The sequence below is a fragment of the Primulina tabacum genome, chromosome 7 (assembly GCF_025594145.1).
Source record: "Primulina tabacum isolate GXHZ01 chromosome 7, ASM2559414v2, whole genome shotgun sequence".
Lineage (NCBI taxonomy): Eukaryota > Viridiplantae > Streptophyta > Magnoliopsida > Lamiales > Gesneriaceae > Primulina > Primulina tabacum.
The window spans coordinates 11,756,668-11,766,348 of NC_134556.1; positions in this window are offsets into that span (position 1 = coordinate 11,756,668).

Sequence of the window (9,681 nt, forward strand, 5' to 3'; positions counted from 1 at the left end):
ATGTTTACAATAAAATCAGATAAACAAGTAAACATGCATTTCAAATCAGTAAGGCATGCTAGCAATCAAAAGCAAGGAAAGAAAACTCATTTTACCCCGCTCACTAGCTCCTATCTCAGTCTAAGGTACCTACTGCTCTGATACCACCTGCTGTGGGGACCCGAAACTAATCCATCTTCTTAATCATTATTAGGATCATTTAATTAATCTCGGTCTAAATTTTTTTTTTAAATACAAATGCGGAAACGTAAAGTAATCAATCTGATATAAATATCAATATAAAGTACAAATCATGTACAACATATGTTTATCGCAACTAGAGTTCAGCCACTACATCAAGTACTGAAAATCAATCTACTCTAAGTCCCGATCTCCACGCTAATCTTGAATCTCTCATTCTCTTCGTGACCCTGATCTTGTCCCATCTGTTGTCATGCACACATACAAACAAGACAACAGCCGGATAACTCCGGTGAAAAATACATCCCAATATAAACAATGTAAACATGCAGTCATATAAAAGCATATACAAAAGCATGAAACACATATCCATATCATGTATCAAATCAGAAGACATGTATCGATATATAGCTGTAAATAAAACTCTGGACTCGTCATCTCAGACTCGACTCATCTCTAATCTAGGGATCCCGGTTCTGGACATTCTATCATATATCAAATTTCAGCGATAGGAATGAATCAACTCCTAAGCGAAATCGATATAAATCAAATATCCAGTGTCTTGGCGAATCAGCCGAAGACTTGGCACATCAGCCAATGACTTGGCACATCAGCCCCTGACTCGACACATGCTCTGCTATGAATCAATAGACTAAGCATATCAATCTCATTAATTGCCAATATCAATGCAATAACAATTCAGTATGTGATTTTGGGAAACTCAAGTTGAATCTAACTCGAGTTGTGCAATCCCGGATCAACATTAATTTATACCTTTCTTTCTGTCTATCTGACTCTGTCGAAGTCTCGGATTCAAAGCCTGTCAATATCAATCTGGCAATAACAATATCGAGGAATACAATATCAATACCACACTCAATCAATACTGGATATAATCAGAACTCAATCAAATTCTGTTTCAACAGCATAACTGTACAATCTCAATATACCCAGCAATACCAATCAACAGATATCGATTCCAACATCTCATAATCGATACAATACAAATCTGATATAAAATCTCAATAAAATCAACTCTGAAAATCATAACAATTCTATATGATATCCGTTCTTCAATTCGGTTTCGATTATACGATGTTTAACATATCAGAAACACCATATATGAATCATATCCGATTCGGGCAGTATCATAATTTCAAATGATAACAAAATGTAACAAAACTTACGTCCAGTTGTAGCCTGCATCGATAGGAACACAGTACTAAAGTCGGATTGAAAATCAGATGGATAGATCTTCCACAAACTTCAAATTTCTAAAAGAAAAGGCATAAGGATTTCCTACAAGTTTTCTAAAGCTTTTCTCGATTCCTTCCGCTGGAAGATGAGGAAATGAATCGGTTTCTCATTTAAATTGCATGGCAACGCATATGTGGCTTCATCTTGTGGCAGCATGTCTCGCGCATATGCGCGACCTCTCCCGGCGCATATGCGCGAGACCTACTGGTCTCCGCATTTCCTTTCTCGGCAGCTCGCGCATATGCGCACACTTCTTTCGCGCATATGCGCGAGGTACTTCACAACTCTCGGGCACCCTCGCGCACATGCGCGGATCCATGTCGCGCATATGCGCGAGGTCCTTTGCCTGCCTCGCGCATATGAGCCCTGTCCGATCGCGCATATGCGCGAGGTGTTCAGTCCTCGCACATAATTCGGTCTTCTTTTCGCCTATCCCGGTCTGATCTGTTCCGTCTATAACCACATAAATTTGTTAACAAATCATATCAGATTACAATAACCGAAATCTCGGGCATTAAATTAGATGCATCGGTGTATAACACAAAATTACCTTGCCCTGCCGGCAGGGCTAAAACTAGTGCTGAAATCAGAGCTTGCTTCAAAATGTCAAAGCTCTTCTGACATTCAACACTGCATACGAATTTAGCATTCTTTTTAGTCAATAAAGTGAGTGGCACTACTATCGAAGAAAATCATTTATTGAATTTCCTGTAGTAGCCTGCTAAGCCTAGGAAACTGCGGATCTCTGACGCATTCTTCGGCTCAACTCATTCCTTAACTGCTGCTACCTTAGCTGGATCCACCTCGATACCACTGCTAGATATTATATGACCCAAAAACGCTACCTTCTCCAACCAAAATTTACACTTACTGAATTTTGCAAACAACTTGTGTCTCTGCAAAATCTGCAACACTCTACCCAAATGCTGAACGTGCTCCTCATGGCTCTTCGAGTAGATAAGAATGTTGTCAATGAACACTATGACGAACTGATCTAGGTAGGGCGGAAATACTCGGTTCATCAAGTCCATAAAAATCGCTGGAGTATTCGTCAGTCCAAACGGCATCACTAAAAACTCGTAATGCCTATATCTGGTTCTGAATGCTGTCTTATGAACATCTGCATCTTTCACCTTCAGCTGGTGATACCTTGATCGAAGATCTATCTTAGAGAACACTGTAGCTCCCTGCAACTGATCAAACAAGTCCTCGATCCTTGGAAGTGGGTATTTATTCTTGATCGTTATCTTGTTCAGTTCTCGGTAATCGATACACAGCCTCATGCTCCCGTCTTTCTTCTTCACAAAGAGCACTGGTGCGCCCCATGGTGAGAAACTAGGGCGGATGAATTCTTTGTCTAGGAGCTCTTGAATCTGTTGCTTGAGCTCTAACATCTCAGCTGGAGCTAACCGGTACGATGCCTTAGAGATTGGCACGGTGCCTGGCAAAAGATCAATTGAAAACTCCACCTCTCTCTCTGGTGGAAGGCCTGTGACGTCATCCAGAAAGACGTCAGGAAAATCTCTGACTACTGGCACATCAGCTATGGACGGAGTAGGTACGTCAGGTGCAGACACAATGCTGGCCAAGAAAGCCTGACAACCCTTGTGCGTAACTCTCCGCGCCTATATGCAAGAGATCATGCGAGGGAAACTTCTCCATCTCGCTGGCTCAAAGAGAAACTGCTCCATGCCCAACGGTCTTACCAACACTGACCTTTTCTGGAAGTCTATAAGGACTCTGTTCTTTGTCAGCCAGTCCATTCCCACAATGACATCAAATTCTGGCATCGGCAACACGATTAGATCGGCATACTAGGTGGCCCTGTAGTTCAAGATCGATGTCTCTTACCACGCTAGTAGCTGATAATTCTTCCCCTGATGGGACTGTCATTGGATAGCTCACGTCGAGTCCAATAGACTTGACGTCTAGGTGATTGGATAACGTCTCTGAGATAAAAGAGTGGGTGGCCCCTGAATCTATCAAGACATTCGTGGCTACTCTCTTTATGAAAATATTTTTGAGAGGCGTTGGTACAACACAAAAACATATATCCCAGAAATTCTAATCTTAACCTCAAGCACAGTAGAGAAATCTCTACCCAAGTCACAAAAATACTACTAGCACACTAATAATCCCAAAAATCAAATTCAAAACGTGCATGGCAAAATAATACGGTGCTTAACTAAATGAGTTTACCGGTCAATAATGTCGTGTCTAGGTTCGCCTCCTGAGCATGCATGGCGAATACCTTTCCCTGGGTCGGCTGCTTCCATTGTGGGCACTCTTTTAACATGTGATCGCTGGCTCCGCACTTAAAGCACTTGACCGATCCATATAAGCATTGTCCTGGATGCTGGCGGTTGCACTTCGGGCACACCGGGTATTCACCCGGCCTCTGAGGAGCCTTCTGCTGTGGAATAGGAACCCTGCCTTTCGGCGGTCCTTGAAATAGCTTTTTCCCTGGCTGTCCCTGGTAAGGCCTCTTAAACTGAGGTCGCTGTTGTTGCTGCTGTGGTGCCTGATACGGCTTCTTGCCATGCCTGTCAACCTCAATGTCTCTCTGGTCTTGCTCTACTACCAAGGCTCTGGACACGGCAACGGCATACGTAGTCGGACCAGCAACCCTCACATCATGACGCAAGATCGGCCACTAACCGTCCCTGAAATGCCTCAGTTTCCCCTGGGCATCATTAGCTATTAAGGGGACAAAGTGACATCCCCTTTCAAACTTCCCGACAAAGTCTGCCACACTGCTGTCTCCCTATCGCAGCGTCATGAACTCCCTAGCCAATCTGGAGCGTACTTCCTAGTGAAGTACTTGGAGTAGAATACCTCTTTAAACCCATTCCACGTCAGTGTCTACAAGTTCAATGACACCGATGCACTATCCCACCATAATTTGGTGTCCCTTATCAGAAGGAATGTGGCACATCTGACCCTATCTGCATCTTGCAGCTCCATAAATGCAAAAATCACCTTGATGGATTTAATACATCCCTCGGCTATCATCGGGTCAGTGGTCCCCAAAAACTCCCTTGGATTCATCCTCCTGAACATCTCATACACTGCCTCTGGTCTGGGCCTCGCCCTTGTGTCCACTGCCGCCTGGTTCCCCGCAAACTGGGTGAAGAACTGAGTCATACCTGCAAGCATCTGTGCCTGCATATCTGGCGGTGGAGGAGGAGGAGCGTCTCTCCCATCCTCTCGAGCCTCTCTGTCCCCATCCCTTGCTTCCCGGTTAATCATGCGTCTAGGAGGCATACTGTTCCAACCATTTACCCAACACGTAAACCCAATGTGCATGAATATAATATCAATAGCATAAGATGCACGTAATTTGAACTTAAAACATGGACATGCTGAAATCATGACTTAATGCTTAATACATGGATAATTCAAAACCTTAAAACTTACAGACTTGAGGTGTGGCTTCGTGAGCTTGTCGCAACTGGCAGTAGGCATAACTCCTTACAAGAACCTCGCTCTGATACCAACTGTAACCTACAGTAATTTTAAACTACTTGAAATTTTGCGGAAAAATAAAAATTTTCTTACATAAGAGATAAACTCTCAAATTTCGATTTAAAATAAACTGTTCATCCAAAAATAATTGCAATAAAGAGATCGTGAATAAAGTTTGCTAAAAACACTTGTTTAAACATTGTAACCCAAAACATGAAATCAGAGTAATAAAATTTGTCGTGCGTGAAATCTTAAAAACATAGGACGGTCCTCGGGTTTAGCCTCCCACTCAGTCCAAGCCAGCTCACTGGTCCGCACCTCTCGTCTCCTCAAAGTCATCCTCACCTGCATCGATCAAGTCTAGTGAGTCTAAAGTCTCAACATGCATAAACTGGACATAACGAGTAATACGTAATAAAATAACATACAATCTTTAAAATAGAGCATACGTACTTGAAACTTGAACATGCGTATAAAATCTTGAACTTGCATACATACATAGACATGCCATAACGTGAAACTTTTCTGAAACATGATTGCAACATACATACTTGAACATACTTGAACTTCATCATTTTGCGTAGAGATATGATTCAAAGCAAGTGACCCATACATAAAACTCCTGATCAGACTAAACCACAGTACTGGGCTGACAGGGGAGATCCACTTCCACATACATGAGATCCCCGTTCATGCTTTAACGGGTGGATGGTCCCTGGTCATGCTTTACCGCTTTCCAATCCCATACATAATTTGGTCACAAGACATTTAGCATACCTCAAAAACTTAAAAATATTTTCTTTTGCACGTCGAACATAATTATATGGCGTTGATGGATTCGTTGGATCTCGCTTGGGGCCACTGCTGCACATACTAACATGATTACATGCACTTAACTTTCATAACTTAGAAGTAGGTAATCGCACTCACCAACGAAGTACATAAATAGCTTATGACATTCTAGATCACTCGGGACTTGCCCTCGTTAAATAGTCGAAATAACACATGACATCGAACCCCGAAAAATCTCTAAAGTGATAATGTGAACATTTTCCAAAAATAAAAGACATGAACTCACTATTGAAACTTGAAAATAAATGGAAACCAAACCTTCTTACAGATGGGGCCGCGCTCGGGCGGTAACATATTACCGCTCGAGCGCCAGGTCTGCTGGAAAGTACACTCGAACAGAAAGAGTCGCGCTCAGGCGGTAAAACAGTACCGCTCGGGCGTCGAGTGCGCTGGGCTCCGCGACTTAGAAGCTTAATTTCTCCAAATTCGATTACGCAGACAGTGAGCAATGCCTCGAGACTCATCCTAGGTGTCAATGGCACTGACTCGACTCCACAAACGTCCCGAAGGTCTCCCAAAACGACGCATCATAAGCAACGCAACGTAACCCGTTAACACGACACTTGGCGCTAAAACCATTCCTACGACTTCTAATTCGACCATATTCCTAATGACACGAAACAAAACACCAACAATCATCCCAACATCATTCTCGATATACCTAAATGCAGCATCAATCACCCGTCGATCCCCAACGAAGCCTGCAACAATAAAACTTCAAGAACACGTCAAAAACGCATTTTAAAAAAATCGCAGTTTGAGCAGTCCCATGAAAACGATCATAACTCACTCATTTCTTATCTAAATATTTCGAATTTACTGTCAAATCGAAGGTATCAAAAAGTTTTATGTTTCATATGTTGAAGGTTTTCCAATAAAATCGACCGAAAAATCGCAGTAATTAAAAAGACAGCAAATTCAAGTTTTGAGATCCAAAAACCGTTTCAAAAGTGATCCAACCATATTTTCTCAAACTCTTACATAACATACACATGGTTTTCATACAATAAACATTAAAATTATTACTATGACAAGATCGATGCAGAAACGAAAGAATATACATGCCTTTTGATGATTTCAAATACCGAAATGACGATAACTAAGCGGTAACGGCGCGAGGATTGATCCGGGACGAACGTGGCATGATTTTCTTGCTACAAAACTCACGAAAACTTGCTGGAAGACGAAGGGAGAGGGGTGGCTGCTATTTCTTTTAAAACCTAGGTTTTCTTGCTCTCAAAATTTAAAACAAGACGATGACATATGTGTGTGTGTGTTTCGTATGTGAAGTGTGTGTGTAAAAGTGTGTGCGCTTTTGTTTCGTTAAATTAGGGGAATAAATATTGCTTAATCAATAATTAACAACTAATTAAATTACTAACCTTCCTCTAACTTTAAATAACATCTCTAAATTTAAAATTAAATGTACAATTGACAAATCTTTAAAACTTTAAAGTCATAAAATCACCTAATAATTAAACTAGGCTTTTAAAAATGCTAAAAATTAAATAAACCTTTTAAAATGCCCCAAACCCAATTTAAATAAAATACCACATTTTAAAAATTGCCAGAATTGTCGTCGATCTCTTTTCCTCGATCCCGCATCGAATAATCGTCTAAAACATGAAACTCAAGAAAACATTTAACGTGCATCACATAAACATAAATAATTTAAAATAATGCGAATTAAATAGGTCATGCATCGCTAAAAATTATTTTAAACTTACTCAAATAATTTAACAATCAAATAAATAAATTGGTTTTACGTGTACTGATTTTTGGCTCTACAAATCGACCCATATCTTCAATTGTTGGTAATTCCTTGTCGATTTAAATAGCCCAATTTAGTGGGTTGCATCCGAGTTCATTACCGAGTTCATCCGATTTTAAGTGTTCCGTGGCTGGTTCTGGGGTCCCCATTGCTTCGCCAGCCGACGGTAGGTTTACGGTGGTGGCGGTCCGAGTTGACTAAGTTGAGTCACCTTCTCAACTCGGTAGTACCTTTTGTTTTAAAAGTTGATCCAGCAGTTCAGGCAAGTGTCTCTGTGGGATCTATACCTCCTATGGTTTCCACTGTTCTCGTTGCTCCGACGGTTGTTTCTGCATGCTCTGTTCCTCCTACGGTGTCATTTCGGGATATTTTGCGTCGTTCGTCTCCATCTTTGCAGGCTCAGGGTTTTGCTGATGTTGTTGATTTGATCGATGAGGTGCCTGCCCCGATCGTTCGTGATGGGATTCCCGGTATTTTATTCCTCGACCAGGCTATTTCTTCCCTCTCTGCTCCTTTTCAATTTTCTTTGATTGGGAGAGTATTTGTATCGGATCATCAAAATTTTATGTAATCCAGTTAAGGTTGATGAGATTACCTCTGATGGATCCAGAGGCTCTTCTGCTAGGGTTTGTATTGAGATTGAAGTACTTCAGTCTCGTCAGGAGAAGATTTTGATAGGGTGGGGTGATCAAGGTCGGACTGTTGAGGCTATTTATGAGAGGGGCCCCCATTTATGCTCTCACTGTAAGATGCTAGAACATTCTATTGATTTTTGTTCCCATCATGGCAAGTCTTATCGCCCGCACTAGGCCACGTCCTCATGGTAAGGGTGTTGTATCTGACTCCCAACTTCAGGCTCCTAGCGTGCCATCACAGGGTGTTACTTCTGATCAGGCCTAGTCCAGTGATATTGAATTTCCTGAGCAGGTTTCTAAGCGTCCCCGATGTCAGCCTATTGTAAGGAAATATCCAACTCGCCCTATCTTTACGAAGAATTATTATGAGATACTGCAGGAGTTACCCACTGATTCAGGTCCTGGTGATCCTTCGGGTACTGTGAAACCACGTCCACAAAGGGTCAAGTCACTTCTTAGTAAGCTCGCAGTAGAGGCGAATGCTGCGGCAGGTTATCCGTATCAAGCATCTTTGGCTCCGGCTCCCTCGTCTCAGGCCACGGATATGGTTGATATGGTGTCTACTTCTGTTGCAGCTGATCCTGCACATGTGGTTTCGTTTCCGGTGGTTGAGCTTGCACCTGCTGTTCAGGATCATGTGGGTGATCCTATTGTTTCTATTGCTTTGCCTTCGTTTGAGATGGATTCAGTGAGTGTGGGATGTGGTGCCTTCTTCTACTACCGCCTGTTTATCTTTACCGCTACTGGGGCGTACGCACGCTCAGCAGCGATGATATTATAGACAGAAGGTGCTTCAGATGAGTTTGCCCTATGGGAGATGTAATGCCCGAGATTTTGATTCTGTTAATCTGAGATTATTGATTTTGAACTGATATGATTATAGACGGATCATTCCGAGACCAGATGGGGACAAGCATATGAATGACACAATTTTTGGGGCAGAACTATTGGCGCCCGAGCGGTAGTTTTTGACCGCCCGAGCGCCAATGTTCAATAAGGTGAGAAATTGGACAGAACGTCTGGCGCCCGAGCGGTAGTTTTTGACCGCCCGAGCGCCAGTGGATTGTAAGCCGAGTACCCGGACAGAAGGTTTGGCGCCCGAGCGGTAATTTATAACCGCCCGAGCGCCGCCTGATATGGATGAAAAATGATGCCACGTTTCTAGCCATGCAACTTGCAATATATATATGAAATCCTTCATTCTTGAGTCTGAACAGAAGAAAATAACGAGAGGGCCTCGGAGAAGCTTCAGAAATCCTTACGCCTTTATATTTCGATCCGTCCGTCTGATTTTCAATCCGACTTCAGTACCGTGTTCCTATCGACGAGAGCTTCAACTGGACGTAATTTTTATTACGTTTTGATATGTTTTGAAATTAAGATACTGTCAGAATCAGATATGATTCATATATGATGTTCTTGACATATTAGACATCGTATAATCGAAACCGGATTGAAGAACGGATACCGTATGAAATTGTTATGATTTTCTGAGTTGATTTGATTGAGATGTGATATCAG